The sequence below is a fragment of the Ambystoma mexicanum genome, chromosome 6q (genome assembly GCF_040938575.1).
Source record: "Ambystoma mexicanum isolate Mex_15411 chromosome 6q, UKY_AmexF1_1, whole genome shotgun sequence".
Lineage (NCBI taxonomy): Eukaryota > Metazoa > Chordata > Amphibia > Caudata > Ambystomatidae > Ambystoma > Ambystoma mexicanum.
The window spans coordinates 270,017,916-270,039,302 of NC_090937.1; the positions used below are offsets into that span (position 1 = coordinate 270,017,916).

The following is a 21,387-nucleotide window of genomic DNA, read 5'->3' on the forward strand; positions in this document are numbered from 1 at the left end:
GAGTACTTGCGTTAGACGCCCGGCTAGAACTACTAAAGCTGGCCACAGAGAGTGATAAACAGCTTTGTCCCAAAGGTAGCCGGTGTGGGAGTCGCAGTTATCAGTGGGCATTCCTGCTCATCGTGACGGCCCCTGAGCTGTTTACAAACACAATCAACACGCCACTTTCTTCGGCGTGACGTCCCCGACAAACCCCGCCCCCTGTACCCCCAGGCCTGGCAAGGGTGGAGCGGGGAGGGGCAACACTGGTAGCTCCTCGCGTCGGATCTCCTTATTCTCCTCCCATGTGCCCCCATCGGACCCTCCCAGCCGGCGGCTCCGCCCTCTCCACCGGCCGCCTGTCAGGGAGGCAGCGCTTGGAGCCGCCGTGCCAGCACTTCCTTGTTTGTTGTCACCAAGAGCGGAGGAGGAGGAGGGAGGCGCCCGGGGAGGCTGGAGCGGGGGACGCGCAGGAGGAGCAGAGGCGGAGGCAGCACCCCTCAGCGGAGGTGGCAGAAGGGGTGAGCGGCTCTGGTTCATAATAGCGGGGGTTTGAACAATGGCTCTGTGATGGGGGGGGGTGTGTGTGTACGCCCCCTCCCACTTCTCAGCTCTTGAAGGCGCTGGCTTTTCTTGCTGCTGGTTCTACCTGTGTATGTGTGTGTGTTCCAGGCCCAAGCTGCAGGGCGTGTACCCGCCACCACCCTGCCTGGACAGTGGAGCAGCCGAAGGCACCACGACCCCTGTCACTGCCTCGACGAGTCAGTTCTGTACCTGCCACATGCGACCCTGTTTCAGTAGTCTAAAACTAAATCCTCGGCCAACTGATAGCATTCATTACCGGCGGTCAGCACCCGAGTCCGCTTATTGTAGCAGGCACCCAAGCCCCTGTCAGTCTACCAAGCTTTTGCCCAGCTTGACTCAAGAGGCTGACGTGTCCCAAGTATTATCAAGCTCAGTTGTCCACCAACGCATCCCAGACCAGTAACGCCTACAACCCTACATATAAGTCTAATGTTTACAGTTATAGTCCTTTTCAGCACTCGCATACTTCAGGCGCCGACCACAACACGGAGGATGATCTGCCATACTCTCCAAGGTAGCCATAATCTTCTTGTGCCCACCTTCAAAAGGAACCCCCGGTCTTTCACGGTACCACCAGTGTACTAAGACGAATTGAACTTGTCTGTGCCCTGCTATTCACTATCAAGTATGTTACACTGGAGTCGCTGCAATTGCGACAGTGTGCACCCGACACCAGCGCGAACCCACGCCCCAACAATAACTCATTTAATAGAGTTCCTTCCTGGCACTAACTAACGCACTGTCAGACAGTAGCACTGCCAGATAGTAACTAGAGCATAGCAACCCATCCCTTCCACACGCCCAGGTGGTGGCCTTCGCCAGGCGCTTCCTGTAAATGATAAGCGGCTCTGGTGTCAGTTCGGTTCTTGGAATGATGTGTAATCAGTCCAGAGGCAAGTAATCGTGCAGCCAAACCTTTTGTCTCTTGACTGACCGGTCACTCACTCGATTCGGCAGGTCGCTTTATTCAAATGTTCCTGATTTCACAGCGTGTGCTTCTCGGCATAGGTTTCATTGGCTCTCTAATTGGCGGGTGGAGACACGACCGGCTCCATCTGTCTTACTAAATGTTTTTGAGGGCTATATTTTCGAAACATTTCACGACACGTCTTTAATTCTCTGTTCAGAAACTACTCTCCACCCGTATCGCATTTTCATGTGGACTCTCAACATCGAATCGAGGCTGGGATGGACCCCTATGTATTCTTCCTGCTCTTTTGCTCTTCAAAAGAGCAGGCAGGCATCTTGTAAAATGTTGACTGTCATGTTTGAACATGGTAGCCGCCATATAGTAAACAAGGTATCAACGAGCGCAGATTAAGTCATTCATACTAATTATTATAGGCCATCGGTTGACAAAAGGGCCTTGAGCATAGATTAGGGCACACGAGGAGATTGATGGACAAAAATGATCACTCTTGCTTATCTCCAAGGATCTCCAAGGTTAATGCTGTTTGTGCAGGAATGTTCCAATGCGGTTACCTTTCTCACCCATGGTCCTCATTATACATTGTCAGTTGGGTGTTGTGCGAAAGCTTTAGTCAAGGCCTGGATTGGTAGTTTCGGACTGCATTACAAGAAACCTCCAGTATGTCACGTTTTTCAAGTCCTGTAAAATTTCCTAATGTACACAATGCTGGCTATTGGGCTGGATTTTCCCAGATTCTGCAAAAAATGTTTTGCTAGATCTCAGATTCGGGAAATCCCTTTGCAACCTTCACTTATTTTAATGTGTTTAGACTGCTTTTAATGGTACCGAAGCCGTGTTCAAAGCAAGTGTGTTAGGGGACAAGACACTTAACTGCAAGTCTACTTCAACAGCTATTTAGGAGCTCTATGAACTCACTTCTTAAGATTGTACTATGCAGAAAATCAGGAAATATTTAAGTAAAGCTTCTTAGCTTTAAAAGGTGTGCAAGATTATCAGAAACACTTCCCACTTTGGCTATTCCAGGTGGTCTTAATTACTTGTCTGAGAAGCAACTGTTTATAGGGGGTGCAAAACCACCCCTCATTCTGTCCGCACCTCAACATGTTGCTGGTGGGACCAGACTGTAAATAAATGCCCATTTATAGCACTAAATGTATGCCATAATTTTGTTTGCTTTCTTGTGCTGATGTACACTAATAACATGTTGTGAATCTTTGCCTGTGTAATTTGGTCATTTTAGTGAAGAGTTTGCATGTGTGAGGTGTAATCGCACCAGAAGTTGGAGTCACCCATGATAATTGCTTTGCTGGTTGTGTTAACGGTAGTCTGGAGTGTTTCCAAGAGCAATGTCACTGGTCATGATCCATTGAAAAGCTTCCAGCCATTACTCTTTGATTATTCTAAAGTCACCCCTAGTGCGATGTGGGTCCCAAGCTTGTGGGACACATGCTACACCTCCCTGATAATGCCCTTTGACATGAAAACATGTCTGGGGATGCTTGCGATCTCGTGGAGGAGGAATGTGACCTAGCGCTGAAGGCTAGATGACACCTTTGGGGTGGGACCAAGCCTGATTTGCGTATGATCTTTCCCCATTCTGTAATGGCATGACAAGCTGAAAGTCAATGTTGTTACAAGCTCGTCCTGCTTCCCCACGATACCAGTGCTCCATCCAGCTCCCTCACACCACCTCGGAACTGGCAGTCACTGGGTACACAGGAGACCAGAAGTAGAGAGAAACTGGCTGTAATGCAAACACACACCAGTGCATAGGAGGGCTGCATTCTGCTCTGCCCATCCCATGCCTGGCTCATCCTTATGTACAATGGAGAAGCTAAATCTGTTCTCCACCCATAAACCAGCACGTATGATAACAAACAGGTAATTTCGTCGAACAGCAGGAAGAAAGCACATGTCGCAACTGCAAGCTGTTTCTGCGAGCCAGGATCTGGCAGCCTTGGGATTTGAGCCAGTAACTTCATCACTGTGTACTTCTCAGGAGGGGCTCTTCATGCCAGGTAGTCTGGGCATCACAGCATTCCACAGCTCAGCTGTGCTGTGCTCTGCAACATCGCTTGGCATGGGTGTTCAGCTGTTAGGCCAGACTCTTAGGAAAGTCTGTAGGCCAGTCCATCCGCATCAGATGAATCTCAAAGAAAGTGCAGAATCAGAAAGGTAACAAATGGTCTGGAGGGTTGCACAGATCAATGCCAATGGTTTACTCATTTAAATCCTCCGAGCCATTCCTTTTTACTGTTTCTGAGTTCACTGTGTTTGCCATGCGGTTGATCTAATAATCTGTGAATTTGAAGCAACAACCCTGAAGTACATATGCCACCAGAAAAAAATGGTTGTTAGAAAAAAATGGTTGTATTTGTTATTCAGATGACATTTGGTAGATGTGCTCGAAAGGGGGCTATCTATCAGTAATTATTTTACAGACTAATTGTTTAGAGTAGCAACCTGAAATGTCAGCTTCTGTATAGAATTGTGTTGTGTGGGGGTTCTATAGTATCCAGAATTGTCATGAAGTTATCTGAAAACCAGGTTATCATAATCCTGCAGTAACTGTAAATGGTTGATTGTTTATTTTCTTTCTTTTGCTAACATGTACACTACCTAAGCCACAGTACATTTGTGTGCTTTTAGGGTTGAGGTCCAGGATGTCAGTTGGCAGTTAGTAATCCTCCTGGGTAATTGGCGGCATGTGCTTAAAATTATAAACAAAATGTTAGACATGCTCTCTGGTTATGCCCTGCTAAGGTACAGTCTGTAATCAAATTAAATAAGTGTCATGTAAATTTAATTAAATAATGTTTTTTTCTCTAAGAGCGTTAAATAGGGTACCTGTGTTTTAGGGTTGTCCTAGAGGGAGGGGTCCTTCTCATCTTGCAATACGGAAGAGGCAATAAGGAAAATAAAGTACTTGTGTATTTGTTTTGTAATTTCTTATAAAAATGGTTGATATGATCGCACTCACTAGCTGGGATGAGGAGCTAAAGAAGGGGAAAATTCCCCGAGGTCTGAGTCCACACTCCCCAATTGCCTATAACCCAGAGTTCACCCAGGGGCTTCAAACTCAATTCTGGGAGGGTTGGGCAGCGTCTGAATCTATGGTTCTCTCGGATATGTATCGCGATGGGGAACCCCTCTCTTTCGAAGACTGTAAACAGAAATTTCAGGTGGGAGAGAGCCAGAGATACAAATATACCCAAATAAGACATTGGATCACCCACCCAATAGTCAAAAGGGCGGCCAGCAGACCCTTGTCAAGCCTTGAGTTAATCATGCAATAGGGAGTACTGAGAAGGGGTATTTTGAGACTTTATAAATCACTGGATAGGGCCCTCCCGGAAGACACATTACAGTACAAAACAAGCTGGGAAAAGGACATTGGGGCTACCATTCCGGGGGAAGACTGGATACAGATATGGGAGAGAGCGCACAAAAGCTCCAGATGTACGACAATTAAGGAATCGGCCTATAAGATCTGTTATCGGTGGTACATGACCCCCGCCAAGCTGCATAAAATGAACCCTAGACATTCACTGCTATGCTGGAGGAAATGTGGAGAGATAGGAGACTTCTTCCACATGTGGTGGACATGTCCAAAGGCACAGATATTCTGGAAGGAAGTCTTGGGGCATATTAAAGTAATGACTGGAGCTGTTCTCCCGGAGGATTCGAAAGTTGTCCTACTGGGGGCGATAGCGGAAAACCAATATGCGGCAAAGGGGCACAAAGCCACACTAACTGCACATCTGCTTGCTGCTGCAAGACTGACCCTAACCCAAGGGTGGAAAACAGAACAGGGTCCAATAATTGTGTGGTGGTGAATTAAAATATGGGGGGTATTAGCAATGGAGAAGATCTGTGCATTACAAGCTGGGAACTACCTCAAATTCTTGGCAATTTGGGAACCATTTCGTGAAATGGTAAAAGACAGAGAACCACACTTCTTTAGACCCATGCTTCTCAGAAATCCGGACACTTACTAAAAGAAAGGTTTACGAGGAGGGAGTTTCTTGTCGCTGTACAACTGTCCTTTCTCATTGGCATTTAAACTAGGAACCGACGGAGTTGGGGATTGGGAGGGGAGGGGGGAATGGAAGGGGGAAAGGATAAGTTGGGGGGGGGGAATGTTACAAGTTAAAACCTGCAGATCCAACAGAGTATATGAGCGGTGAGATAAAGGAGTCTTTAGCGGACCTGTAAGATATTGTTTTTTGCATCGATTGATAAATGTGGTTCTCTGTGTAAATCTGCAGAATAAATAAACCTTTGAAAAAAAAATGGTTGATATGATCTAGGTGAAAGGTTTATAATAAACCAAGCTCCTTTAATAATAAAAAATAAAATAAAGAACTCAAGAGCACCGAGACCTGACGGAATGGCACAAATTATCATTAAACTGTGTACTATGGAATGGGCGGAATTCCTTGCAATCCTTTTGTGTAAGATGGTATCATCTTTAATCCTACTTGTAACTTGGACTGTTTCTCTGCTGGGCCCGATCTTTAAATAGAAGAACTTGGAGGACCCACAATGTAACAGACTTATAGCCTTAGTCGTGTATGTAGCAAGATGTTTGCATCACTTCCGTTAAAGGAGCTAACTATCAGTGCAGAGGCTAATAACATTATTGCAAATTAGCACCCTGAAGGGGTCTGCCAGCCTCTCAGAACGCGGGCTGTACTGTATGGTACAAGCCCGCATTTTGAGCTACCTGAGCAGCCAGCACCCCTTCCCCGCTCTCCCTTCCCACTCAACTTGGCACCTGTGTAGTTTCCTACACAGATGCTATGTCCTCTTTTAAAAAAAAAAAAATTAAACTTACCTCTCTTGCGTGGGGCCGGGCTGCGCAGTGTTGCTGCCTTTCAGCCCGTTTTCATTTTGATGACATTGCAGTCATCAACATTGAAAATAGACTGTGGCTTTCAGTAGCACTGTGCGTACCGCTCAGGGCCACAAAGGAAAGGTAAGTTTCTTTTGAATTTTTTTTATAATTTATTTTCCTACACAGGTGCTAATGGAGATATGCCCCTCAGTGGTGGGCCGCCCCCTTTTCGGTAATTGCACCTCCACCCTCGTTAAGGGACCGTCTCTGCGCTCGGACCCTTTACTTGAGCGGCGGGCCGTTACCTACAGGGTCGGCCCACTGCCTCTGGGCATATCGCCTCATTAGCACCCTGAAGGAGGCCACTAGCCAATCAGGAGGCTCAGAGCGCGGGTTGTTGGGCCCTTAACTTGGGTGACAGGCCATTACCGACGGGGTCGTCCCGCCGCCTTTGGGAGTATTGCGTCAATATCAGATGGGTTTCCGGAAAGGGCTCGGGACTAATGGCATTGAAGCGATTATTAATTTGATGAAGCTATTATTAATTTGATGAAAGTACCATCCTTGTTGAAGTGAAGTATTCCCTTGTTTGTGTAGATTTTGGATTTCACTGCTGCTTTCAACGTGTTTTGACAGAGATTTATTATGGTTCAACTTGCTGCATGGGGGTTTGACAAGAGCCTGTCGTTAATTGTATTGTTAGGTTCTGAGACAGCATTGCTTGTCTGGATGAATAATAGAGGGCTTTTCTCGAAGGAAATAACTACCAACTGTGGAGGTAAGCAGGGTTTTGTGTTGGCCCCCTGCCTATTTAATTTATAATTAGCTGACCTAGACGTGAGCCTTCAGGAGGCAGAGAACCACCCTTAGAATCATCCCCAACACAGAGCTCAGTTGTGCAGAATCCCTCTCCGTGAAACTCGCCTTATCTCCAACTAACACTGCTACCCTCCACCACCTTATCTATAGACCTCCAGGACCACTTGGCTCCTTCATAGATGAGATCACAGCCATTCTGACTGTCAATACGAAACCCAACTCTCAGGTATTGCTTCTAGGTGACCTCAACCTTGGCCTACATGACACTAAGAATCATTTGGCCTCTGAGGTCGCTATCACATTAGCTAATTTAGGATTCCAACAGCGCATTGACAAACCTACCCATATTAGAGGCAGAACGCTCGATTGGATTTCTGATCTCAATTGCAACACTACCATAAGTTCCAACCACGCTTGTGCCTGGTCCGACCACCACATCATCATCTTCCACCTACCAGCGACCAACCCTCTCACCACTCCCATAATAGCTCCAGCCACTCCCACAAGGAACAAAAAAGACATCACCAGGGATAAACTTCTCCCACTCATCCTTCCTATCCTGAACAAATGTGTGTCCCAACACAACGACCCTACAGTCTTAGTAGACATCTTCAATCAAACACTGCTCAAAGCTATTGATAATGTAGCACCGCTTAAATTACGGAAAGCTAAACAACAAGCCCATTTGAATTCCTGGTTCACCCCGCAGTTACGAGCCTTACGCAAAGAAAAACGCAAGGCTGAATCCCTCTGGAAGAGCCACCCATGTGACCCTAACAAAGAACGCCTCATCATCACTACCCACAACTACAAGGAAGCGATCTTGCAAGCCAAAAAGGAGACTTACAACCAATGTATCACACAAGCAGAATCCAACACTAAGGAGTTATTTAAAATCCTTAAAGAATTGGAAGCCCCCTCCCCCGTTCCTGATACCTGCACTAAAGACAGCCAATGGTGCAATAACATCCAAAACGCTCTCCTCAACAAAATCACCACCCTTCAATCAAAAATTAACGCCAAACAAACTACCCTACTCACCAAACCCCCCACTAAACCTTCCACTACGCCAACGGCCTCCTTTACTCACACCCCTTTCAGCTTCACCCCACTCACCATCCTCGAGGTCGAAAACATCATTCGCAACCTAAAACCCTCTAACTGCCAAGGTGACTCCTGCCCAGCACCTATCATTAAGGAAGTGGCACAGGACCTCGCCCCTTTCATAACCACTTTCATCAACTCTTCATTCCTAACTGGAACGGTACCCAACAATTTAAAGGACGCATGGGTTATCCCTCTCCTAAAAAAACCGAATCTGGACCCTGAAACACCAACTAACTACAGACCTATTACCACTGTACCGTTCCTACTCAAAATACTTGACAGAGCAGCATACCTGCAGATTCAGAACTACTTAGAAACTAATAACCTCCTTGGCTCAAGACATTCTGGCTTCAGACCCAAGCACGGGACTGAAACAGCTCTTCTTGACCTCAAAACTCAAATTGAGGACTTTCAAGACCACGGTAAACTGGCCCTTCTACTACTACTGGACTTATCCGCTGCTTTCGACTTGGTCAACCACCAAATACTATGTCGGCACCGGAAGTCCGGAAGTCCGCTGCCCACTTCTCTGACAACGCATCCAACTGGATCAGGTCATTCCTCGACAACAGGCACATGAGAGTTTTCTCACCTACCGCATCGGCCGACCCTACACCAGTCCCTTGTGGAGTCCCGCAAGGGTCCTGTGTCTCCCCTACTCTCTATAATGTCTTCACCAAACCATTATTTGATGTGCTTGACTATCTGGGTGTCACCTACACGAACTACGCCGATGATACCCAGATACTCATACCCATTACTGGTGACTACATTGTTGACTCCAAAGCTCTCAATGACATTTACCTTGTCATTCAAGCATGGATGGCCCAGCACGAGCTGTGCCTCAACGATGACAAGACTGAGCTGCTCATCCTAGGCACGCAACAGAGACTTAACAAACTAAGTGCCCTGTTCGGCTCCTTTAACATTGACGGTAATCTAATTAAAGTATCTAAAGATACCAAAACTTTGGGTATCTACTTAGACGCTTCCTTGACTCTCACCCGACAAACCAATGCAGTGGCTGCTGCGTCTGCCTACACCTGCAAATTGATCTCAGCCTGTCGCCCATTCCTCACCGCCCAGAATTGCATTACCCTGGCCAGGACCTTGGTTATGTCCAAACTGGGCTATTGTAATGCATTGTACCAAGGCACTAACCAGGGTAATCTTAACAAACTTCAGACTACCCAAAATAATGCCATTAGAGCAGCTCTTAATATCCCCCGATCTGCCCACATCTCAGAAACCAGGAAGAACCTCAACTGGCTCTCAGTCGCCCAAAGGATCTCACTGAAAGCACTTACTCTTACATACAAATGTGTTAACCACCAGGCCCCTTCATATCTAGCCTCTCGATTCACTCAACATATACCAACGCGAGTACTTAGATCTGCACAGTCCCACGGTCTTGCAATCCCTAGATTCAAGCTTCATACAGCTGGGGGTGCCAGCTTCCCTGTCCTGGCAGCCAAGCTTTGGAACACTGTACCACTCACTATCAGAACCTTACCGTCATTTAACCTATTCAAACACAAAGCCAAGCTTTGGTTAGTTACATCTCACTAACAACCGCCCTTTGACTCTGACGGGCCATCTGGGACCTAGCTCTGCTTTGTTCCGGCACTGCTTATTGCTCTGATTTGTAACGTCAATTGTATATTTTGTTCACAATCTGTTGGTACCAATGTGATGATATGTTATACTTGTAACTTTCTGCCAAGATATGCGCCCAGTTGCCTTTGGGCCTGGTCTGCGCTATATAAATAAAATAAACATAAACAAACATAAACAAACCCTCTCAAAATGGATTCACACCAGGCTCGGACGGGCCTATATAGTCCAATGCACGAACCAAAAAACGCAAAATGTTAGTGTGGGCCTTGCAAGTTTGATAAATTACTTCACCATGTGGCTAGTAGTTTTGACCAGTGTTACTGAATAAATATTCTTTAAAATGCACAATTTGCATCACATGTTATCAAAACCCTCCCCCTTGGGTACTACTCGGGCCGGTCACAAAAGGAATGAATTGCCCGTTTGCGACTCTGGGCCACTTTTGCATTGGTGCCCGAGACAATTGTATGCCCCTGTCCGACCCTGATTCACACCATATCAACCTTTCTTTTATACACTGATGGCATTGTACGTCACTCATATAAACCTCCAACACGGTTTACATGCTACCTGGAATGTTTCCTGGGACACTATTTAGAAATTGACAAATCTAAAATTCATGTTTACAAAAAAAGTTATTACAATTTTCTTGGTTCCTTGGCTCCCAAAAGCTGGAAACCGTGATACGTTTTTATATTTAGGCATCTGGTTATCCTGAGCCAAGATTCTGATGTGGGAACTAAGTTTAAAAAAAAGAAAACGTAGAGCTAAACAATCAGTGTTGCCTCTTCTACAGGTTTTGAGATAAGGTGGCTGGCTGCACACCAATACCATCGCTTGAAACCTATAAACGGATGCTGCTCCCTACTACGTTTTATGTCATCGAAATGAGATTTGATTATTGGCTGCAGTGGCTATCTGCGATGAAGGGGAGGTTGTGGAGACCAGCCATGTCGGTTTCCGATTTCCTAGATAGGACCAGAGCTGGGGCTGTGTTCGTTAGATACGCATGCATGTGTGGAAATGATTGCTTTTTATTTGAAGATAATGGCAGAACTGAAATACATACCATACATTTTAGGGACGTGATTGAGCGGGGGAATAATGCAATACTGGTTTGTTATGCCTCTGTAAGGATTTCTCAGAAAAGATGAATTGTAAATTCTAGGATGCCGGAATCTAAAACAGATGACGCTGAAAATAAGTCGAGGCATGTAAACGGGATCATGCTGTTAGTAATTTGGCACATTTGCTAGCTAACTTACTTTAAAAATCCACTGCTGTATTTCATAAAGTTCTCTGTTTGGGAAACCCAGCACCCGTTAGGAAATATTGCACACATTTTCTAGCAACGTTGGAAGTGATGGGGCCCTGTGGGAGTGCTCAAGAAGGGAAACGTAGTTGCAGACTCTGTCAAAAAAATTATTGTTTGGAAACCTCGGGCCTCATGAGTTTGGCGGTAAGGCAAAAGTGACAGTAACGTAATTACCACCACATTGACCGCTCTGCTGACATTAAGGTAACCTGAAAATTGGCGGTTATTTCGCAGGTGCTAATTGCTGCAGGGGAATTAGCAGCAGAAAATACATTGTTAATGCCACCATATTAAAAGATGAAATACTGCCAGAAACGCGCACTAATTCAGTCGAAAAAAACATTATAGTTCTCTCCACCAAAAAGTGGAAGTAAATGTATCCAGGTGCAGAAAAATACATCAGATGTGCCGCCAATTATCTCAGAAGGTGTATGTAAGACACCAAAGTACCCACACACACATTTCAGCAATGCGGCCCAGACTACATATGGGCTTGTGCCCGCAGTTGAGATCTGCAGAGGCATGCAGTGCAGGAGCATGCAAGGAAGCCTGCACAGCAAAGGCGAAGGTGACCTGTCGAGAGGAGCTTGGCTATTCCTTGCATCGGGCTACCACACTGGGCACTCGCTGATGTGCTGGATCACCTGAACCATGACACTATTTATCGGGTCCACTCAACCGGAAGTAGGCACACATACAGAGTGGGATCTACATCAGGACCGCACTTCTCCTCTTCTGAAACTGGTAACTGTTGTATACCTCTTCCATAAATATTTCACCACATTTAGTCCACATTAGTTTTTGTGCAGATTGTGTTTGAATACATTTCGCACATAACCATCATAATTTAAAAAGGAAAAAAAAAGATAATCATTGTTTAGTGATGACATAACTGCACGTTTTGGTAACTTTGATTGTTTTGATTTTACAAGTGGAAGTGATTAGAGATGTGTTTACTGATGAAAATAAATATGTATGTAATGTGGTTTTACATATTACTTTGAGTGGCACAATAATGGACTCATTGTAATGTATCCTATTTTTGCTAAATTTGATTAAGAGTTTTTAATATTCAGAAGTTTGTAATGTTTAGGATTATGGGGAGATTAACGAGTTGGGTTTATTAGAAGCAATGTACTATTCTTTAAGCACTCCCATGTAACTCCAATATGGCCCTAAGTGAAGCACCATAGCCCTATCCAAAGTAATGGTGAATTATTTGAACTTTTAAGTGATCAGATGACTAGACCTGTAACTACTCTTTAACCTGAAAAGGAGAATTTCAAAAGGCATCCATAATGAGAAAAGGTGTAAAGGTGCGTTTGGATGGAGATGGTACTCTGTGCCTAAGGCATTATCCACTTATCGAGGAATACGCCAAGGCCGTGTCTTTGTGCCAGCGCTCTTCAACCTTGGTATCCGGTGATTTTTAGTGACAACTTTTTATTCAAGGGGGGGATTATTGGGTAAAATCACATAGATTCTTTATCTCTCAGATCTGGGTGTATGGTTGGGAGCGGTAAACACCTATACCCTGTGTCTGGGATCCATGAAATGCCATTATTTAGCCTATGCGGATGATCTGGTGATCTCTGGTCAGACTCCCATTGGGCTGCAGCGGCCCCTAGATGCATTGTCAGATTTTATGGATGCACATGACCTAGCAATTCACACACAGAAAACGAAAGTTATGGTATGTTGAGTTCCTACGAACTCGTAGCTCAATCAAACGAGCTCGGTAGTGATCAGCCCTGCGCGTAATATAAACATGGGAGCGCAATCGATGTCAAGTAAATGAGACGCGGGAGCCGGGGTCAGGAGAAACTACTTTCTTTATTCCCGGCGCCAAACTAACCACGGAGGCGGTAACCCCGCCTCCTCATTCCGTGTCCCAACGTCACCACGTTCACTAACACAGAGAACGGACATGAAACAACGAATAAACAAAACAGGTGCATAGAAAGAGGACGCAACATCTCCCCCCCCACTTAAGAGAGGAGTGCGCCTTGCTACATTTCTTCTATCCATCGAGTGGGTCGGCGAGTGGTCCTTTTGGAAAGGCTCCTCCGAGTTGTCTCCTCCCCATGCACGGGGGTGTCACTGTCGCTGTCGTCCGCATCTCGTGCTTCCACCTGGTACTCTGACTCCACATCTGAAGATTCATAGTCAGTCCTCGAATGATCGGTGATCTGTTCGGAGTGTCCTTCAAAGTTCTTAAAGAACGACGAATTTCTTGTGATGGTCCCTTTGGGACTGGCTGCTGTTATCATGGAGCCGTTGATGTGCGTCACCTCTAAGGGTTCAGGTCTGAACGCCGGGGTGTCCTTGGTGGTTTGTTCTTGCCTTACTAACACCACATCGCCCACTTGAATGTGACACGGCTTGGCCTGTCTCTTTTGATCAGTGTATGCTTTTGTCATTTCTTTGCTCCGCTTGTCTCTTTGGATGGCATCACCAACGGCTGTTGACGATGATTGGGCAAGGGGATTGTGGGGCAGTTGCGTTCGTACGACGCGCCCGAACATTAGTGTGGACGGGCACACCCCTGTGGTGCTGTGTGGAGTGTTCCGGTATTCACGCAGGAGGATGCAGATGGCCTGCATGAACGAACGATTTGTGATGGCACATACTTGGAGCGTTCTCTTGAGGGAGCTCATGAACTTCTCGGCCATTCCGTTGGCTTGTGGCCACAGTGGTGTGATTGTTCTATGCTGGAATCCGAGGTGTTCCGCGAACATTGCGAAGTCATGACCACTGAATGGTGGGCCATTGTCTGACTTTACTATTGAAGGTATGCCATAATCAGAGAAGGTCTTGTCCAAAGCGGGTATCACAGCTTGGGCACTTGTTGAGTGAATGAGATGTACCTCCGGGAACCGAGACATTTCGTCCACAATTACCAGCACGTATTTCCCGTTTGCAAGGGGTCCAAACATGTCCACGGCCACTCGGTCCCACACTTGCGGAGGCATCTCCGATGGTTGAAGGGGTGCTGGGAATGTTCGGGGCCCCACCGCTTGGCAGGTGAGGCATTTGCCTAACATCTGTTCCACTTGTTCATCCAGTCTAGGGAACCAGACCTTTGTTCTCAGCTGCCTCTTGGTGGACACTATTCCACGGTGTCCCGCGTGGGCTATGTCCAGTATTTGTTTTTGCAAGCTGGAGGGGATTACAATTCTGTTCTCTTTGAGGAGCAATCCTTCTGGGGATACAGATAAGGAGTGATGTATTAGCTTGAAAGTATGAAAATGAGCTTTTTCTGCTTCTGTTAGTTCTTTGGCATGCCACCGGCCTGTTCGCAGGCACTCCTTTAATATGGGTATCAGCATGTCCGCAGCTGTGGCGTCCACAAGTTGAGCGAGGGAGACATGCTTTGGAAGTGCATTGTTGACTAAGAAATTAACGTATTGGTTTGCTTTTATGGACTGTCTTTCTATTTGAGCTGGTAGTGGATATCTGGAAAGAAAGTCAGCAGGGTTGTTTTCCTTCCCGGGTCGGTGTATGATCTTGAAGGAATATTCTTGTAGACGCAGGCCCCATCTGGCGATTCGGGGTGGCATTTTGGCAGTAGGTTTGCCGTATATTGTGGTCAGGGCTTGGTGATCAGTTACGACTGTGAAAGGGCGGCCATATAGGAAAAGGTGGTAGTGCTCACACGCCCATACCCCTGCGAGACTTTCCTTTTCAGGTTGTGAGTACGCGCATTCTGCCTTTGATAGGCTCCGACTGGCATATGCTACAATACGCTTGGGTGAGTTGGGTGGTGCTCCTGGTCTGGATTGAGCTAAAATGGCACCCAGGCCTACGGGACTGGCGTCCACTGTGAGTTCCGTGTCGTAATCGGGGTCATAGTATGCCATGGATGAAGCTGATGATATGCGTCTTTTAATTTCCTGGAATGCTGTTTCGCATTCTGTTGTCCATTCAAATTCTTGGTTTTTGCCGGTGAGGACTCTTAGTGGGGTGCTCACTGACGCGAAGTCTTGAATATATCTCGTGCAGTAGCTCGCCATGCCCAGAAATGATCGTATGCCCGATGATGAGGTGGGAGTGGGTGCATCCACCAGGGCCTGTACCTTCTCTGGATCTGGACGCATGCCCTTGTTGGAAAATATATGTCCAAAGAACTTGAGTGTGGACTTGTTGATCTCACATTTTTCCGAATTGAGCGTGAGGTTTGCATTTTCTAGCGCCATGCAGACCCTTCTTAATGTGTCATCATGGCTTTCTTGGGATGTGCCGAAGATGAGAATGTCATCACTGTAATTTAAACAGTGTGGAATGTGTTTGATTATCTGATGTATCTCATTTTGAAAAATCTCGGCCGCAGACGATACTCCGAAACTTAGTCTCTTGTATCTGAAGAGTCCTAGGTGGGTCGAGAATGTGGTTATATAGCGTGATGACGGGTGAAGTTCGAGCTGATGATAGCCTTTATTCAGGTCAAGTTTCGAGAAGATGGTGGCACCATGCAGAAGGTGTATCATGTCCGTCATGCGTGGAGCTAGATGTCGCTCTCTTTCAATAGCTACATTCGGGGCACGCATGTCTACGCAGATGCGTATTTTGGAGGTGCCATCTTTCTTGGGTACTGGGACTATTGGTGAAACCCATGGAGTCGGGCCTGACGCTGGTTCGATTATGTCTTGTTGGAGTAGTGAGTGAATCTCATCTTCTACTTGCCGTTGTATGTTGAGGGGAATGCCCCGGTAATGTTGTGCGATGGGTTTTATTTGTTGGTTGATATGTAGTTTGATTTGCTTGCCCTTTAGGCACCCCAATCCTTTGAAGAGTGAGGGAAATATCTTCTGTATCATGTCTTTGGCGCTGGAGGTATATGGAGACATGATCTGATACATAATGCTAATGAGACCCATTTGTATTGCCGTGCGGAAGCTTAGGATGCTCCCACCTGGAACTTCCCCTTTGATTACATATATTTTTACTTTCTGGCTCTTCTCCTTGTATTGACAGCGAGCGTTGAACATTCCTATACAGTCTAGTGGTCTGTTGGACCCATAAGGGTATATCAGCGTGTCAGCTTTCTTCAAGTCTTTCTTGACTTCTAGCGACTTGTATATTATGTCATTGATGACATTCACAGTGGCACCTGTGTCAATCAGAAATTCTAGATTCTGGCCGTTTAGTTGGAGTAGCAGGGTCGGACTGTATTCCGCCGCTGTGGCGTTCCCAATAGCATGTACGTATGCCCGTTTTCTGTCTCCACTGGAGGAGGATGACCTTTTTGTCTGTCTGTCGTGAGGCGAATCATCCACGTATCTGATCCTTTGTCTTGTTTTGCGGTGTGGGGAGTGGCGCCTGCTTTCTCGGTGGCCAGACGTTTCTCTCTCTCTCTCTCCTCTCTTCTCGCCTCCTCGAGGATGGCGCGTATTCCTTGGCTGAGCTGTGAGAGCGCCTCCTCTCATGCGTGGAGACTCGATGTGAGTATTTGCGCGGGCTTTCCCGCCTGGAGCGTCCACCTTCTTGTCTTCCGGCTTCTCTTGTGCTTCCTGAGCCTTGGAGGAATTTGATGTTTCGGCATACAGACTGGAAGTGGTTTTCCCCTCCGCATTTGTCACACTGATGTCCAATAGCAGGGCATGGGCCTACATGGGGAAAACGGAACCCGCAACGGTAGCATTTATTCTGTTCAGACGGGCCAACGGGCGTGCGGATGGGGCAGAGGGACGCTGACTTGGCATTTTGTGTGATGGAGATGTTGCCCAAAGACTCAGTTTGTAGGGTTAGTGCAGCGCCTGCTCTTGCAATTTGAAGGATCTCTTCCAACGTCCTGCTCTTTTGTAACAATTTTCTGCGAAAGTCCGGGGAACCGCACCCAGCAATGGCCTGTGATTTTAGTGCTTCTTCAGTGGAGTATTTGTCAAAGTCGCAATATTTGGCTCTTTTCCTTAGCCTCATGATAAAATTATCCATACTTTTGTCTTTGTCTTGTGTAGTTGTGTGGAAGACGTGTCTCTCGTAGTCGACATTCCGTAGGGGTGCGAAGTACGCATTTAATGAGTCAATTATGCCTTGAAATGAGTTAGTGTTGGCCTCAGGCATTTCGAATACGATGTCCCGCACCATGGGACCCAGGGAGTGAAGCAGGATGGCTCTCAAGCGGCGTTCTTCTCTCACGCCAGAGGCATCGATATAGATGTGGAGTTCTTGTAACCAGCGAGCCCACCGGGGTGCCAGGCTGTTGGTGTCAGTCATGTCAAAGTGCGGGACTGCTTGTAGCTGCAAAGATTCAGAGGAGTTATCTTCTGCATTGTTGGCTGCTCTCGGTGTGGAGCTGGCTTGGGGAGGAAATGCTCTTGATGGAACATTTAAAATGTGTCTCTGAATCAAGTGGCACAATATACATATCTGGGCTACACTATTTATAACCGTCTAAGGAAGAAGGAACACCTGGAGTGTATTAAAAGGAAATGTATAACATATTCATCACAAATTAAACACATTACTGGCAGATATGGTAAATTCTCACTAACACCTGTAATTACTTAATTGTTTTTTTTAAAACGCGCTTAATACCGAAGCAGTTTCTAAGCGCGGACCTGGGATTCGAACCTGTGTTGCTCCTGCAATGTCTCGCTTCCAAGACGAGCGTGTTGCCACTGAGATATACTACCCGTGCTTATACAACGCAGGTCTTACCAGCCATATTATATGATACAGATGTCACGTCACACAGTCAGGAATCTGAATGTACTTATTTGGAAGGTCAAATTTGGCGAAGGGTTTTGGGGATACCAAATTGCGTCCCAGCGTAGGTAATACGCCAGGAATTGGGCTTATTTTCCATGAGTGTGAGCCTTAAGTTGAGTTCTGTAGCCCTGCTTCGGAAAGTTAGTTTTCCTCCTGTGAACTCTCTGTTTAGTAAGTTAAATGAGATTATGATGAATGATAGCTGTTAATACTCCACAAATCTGGTCCAGACGAATAAGCGTCTAGAACATCTATGGAGCAGTCCATATAGAGTTTAGAATGGAGGCCACATAAAGTGAAAAGGGCTACATGGGAGAATGATTGGATTGAGACGGATGATTCTAATGAGCAATTTTCCCTCTCCAAGTGAAGAAATGGATGGCTTTCGTGCACACATTATTTTCCATGTGCGCAACTGCCTAAAGAGATAAGCATGAGTAGTAAGTGAACTATCATGATCTCAGAAGAGAGTTTGAAAGATAATTTCCCCTTCCCAACCACTGCATTTATTTACAAAGCGGTGTAAAAGGTGTACCTTTTTTTTATTTTTTTATTATTTTTTTTTTTATAGCACACTTTTCGAAGATATAGGTTAAAAAAATAATGTATGTGATTTATAAAGAGAGCTCATCAACAATCCAAGACTTCAAGATCTGCCACATTGCCACATTACCTAGCAACATTATTTCTGTTTAGAGAGAAATGTATGTATGCATCAAAAAAGCATTTTATGCTCAGTATAAACAATAGATTTAGTTGTGGGAAAGGCTGTCAGGCTATCGAGGAGTAATTGAACCGTTACTGCCCTAGCCGGGCCCCTCAGGTCCTGCGATGCAGCACTACTACGTGTTCATAGGTATCGTAAAGAGTGAGTTGGTGGCAGAGCTTTCTCTGTCACATGGCCAAGACTCTGGAATTCGCTAGCGCTACAGTGTATGGCAGATTTTGAGCTTTTTAAACGAAACGTTAAAACCCACCTTTTTATGTGATCCCTTACTCTTTATCTTCTGTACCCTTCACTGCGCCATGATGCTTTTGGTGGCAGCATGTAATAAAAATATCTGAGTGGCTGTTAACTTGTTGATACTGTGTTAGGCAGAATCCTGTGCAGTGCCCTTAGGGACCACTACACACAATTAAGACTACAGGTGGCAATACAAGTTTTACCTTTGGTACAAGCCTATACTATTCTGTTAAAGTGGTAGCAGTAGCGGAGCAGCCAGGCTTATCTCAAGAGCATATGAGCAGTAGCAGAGTTTACACAAAGGGACCACAATTACTGTGATTCAAGCAAACACTGACTCAAGGTATCGGGTAAAAAAATATAAGTACATTTATTTTTAAACCGTTTGTTATAAACACAACACTTCTATTAATTCAAAATCACACGTAAAATACATTACAACCAACCAATTCACTTTGGTAAACTCTAACTCAAGGTAAGTACCCTATGTTTTAACGGACCGGTGTTGTGAAACAAAAGACGTTACCGGTAATACGTATGCAATCACTTTTTGACGGTAATGACAGTTCGGTCTTACTAAAGAAACGCGTATCCGCGGCAAGAAATGTTACCGGGGCAAAAACACACTTAGCACCTGAGTTAACCAGAGAGAGTTGAGGGCAAAAATCACAGGCAATACTTTTGTCAAGGCAGACAGAATCAGAGAACACAGACAGAATCGGAGAACACTCGTAGACAGAAATTCAAGAGTCAATAGGCCGGAGCCAGTGTCAAGTGGAACCGGGTTCCTGTTGTCGAGGATCACACAGTCGGCAGTTCACGATTCAACATAGCCAGGAGAACTTAGATATTGTCAACAGAGAAAGCAAAAGTTATAAGGAGGGAAGACAAGGGCAAGCCTTGGAGGCGAAGAAAAGGGATTCACCCTAATTCCTCAAGCAGAACACAGTACCTTATTCAATGAAGAAGCTGGTGCCACGGCAGTTGTTCCTGGTAGTTTCCTGCAGACCCAGGGTTCCTGGAGCTCCGGTACGAAGGAGGACGTCTGGAGGGGTCTGCACCACACAGGGATGAGGCCGGCAGCAGCGACAGTGAATAAAAGGTGCACTCCTTAAAAACAGGAGAAGCTCTTCAGATGGCTATCTGGACCACTACAGCAGTGTGCAGCGATTTTGACCAAGAAGAGGATCCTCTGGCTGTGGAAGATGAGCTGGTTATCCCCACCAGGCCCAAGGGAAGAACACTCCGGACTGGATCTTCTCTGGTCATCGAAGGGTAGATAGCTCAGGACTGCAGCAGGGCTTCACCGGGATGGGGTAGTTGCAGCAGCCGTCTTCTTCTTCGGTTCCTTGTAGTTCCAGTGGCGACTCTGACTTCTAGCCCAAGAGACCTGCCTTTTATGCGAAAATCCCCCATTCACACAACCTGGCTGTCAATCACGCAGCAGGGGGGGGTTGTCCAGCCCAGACAACCACCTCAGTCAATCATGGCAAAGTGCGACTTGGGTTTCCTAGGATACCCTGTGCAGGGGGTGACTACACCCCTCCCTCACATTCAGCCCACCTAGACAACCAGGCGCCTGGAGGATGGCTTCTTGGCAGAAGCCCGCCAAAAGACAGTGAACAAAAAGGCAAACCTGGTTTGCCGCACAAAGTAAAACAAAAGAAGGACTTTAACAAAAAGAAATGGCGAATAAACCCGACCGGAGCCAAAAGAAAAAGTATTTGGTCAAGCGGGTTTAAGTTCGAGGCTAATATAATAGCCTAAAACAATACCACGTTTATATAGTATAATCGCGGTAGAAAAGTTAGGGTAGATACCACTGCCACCAGCCAAGTCTAAATGTTAAAAGAGCAAAACAATGCTCTAGGAGGTACAGATAAAAAGGGCTAAGGATTAACCCTTTCCAGTACTCCATGTAAGATGAAGTAAAGTTAATGGCAACTTTACCCTTTTCTGGGGAGAGTAGTCAGCCTCAGAAATTGAATCGGTGGGAAGTCTAAAAGACAACCCTGTGTCACTGCACTGAAGGTGCTGTGTAACACACAAAGGGGGCTACTGAAGTGGTGTACTCCAGAGTCCACAATCACAAAAGCAGATGAAATACACACGGCAAAAACACAGGTAATCGTGGGAAAAAGAGGCACACTCTTACCAAGTGAAAAAAATAACTCCAGAAATCCAGCAAAGCTGCTGGGGGACTCAGTAGGTGAGGGAAATTAGCCATAAAATGAGAATACTCCCTAAAACACTGCTAAGAGAATGCAGAAAGTGTTTTATGCCACTGGAAAAAACACTCATGTATTACAATGTCGCTTACCATAACTGATGTGGCTGCGCAAAAGAATCAGACGGAATACAACATTTTCAGATGGAACAAAGGCAACTAAAAGGAATGTGTCAGAAAACATGCAGATGGGAGTTCATGCGCCACTTTAAGGGAGTAGTTCAAGGACAAGGAGAACCTACATCTCATAATGTACCCACTGTCGCAAGGGATTGTATCCCGAGGCTATGCTTGG

General features: G+C 46.0%; 1 protein-coding gene across 1 annotated transcript in view; it reads left to right on the forward strand.

Annotated features, from left to right (window-relative positions):
• Window positions 1–258: 258 nt before the first annotated feature.
• HERC3 (HECT and RLD domain containing E3 ubiquitin protein ligase 3) overlaps window positions 259–21,387 on the forward strand; it is a 1,960,519-nt gene continuing 1,939,390 nt past the window's right edge. Inside the window, exon 1 of the mRNA XM_069630741.1 lies at window positions 259–500. The gene's annotated coding sequence lies outside the window, so the exon portion shown is untranslated. The remainder of the gene's footprint in view (window positions 501–21,387) is intronic.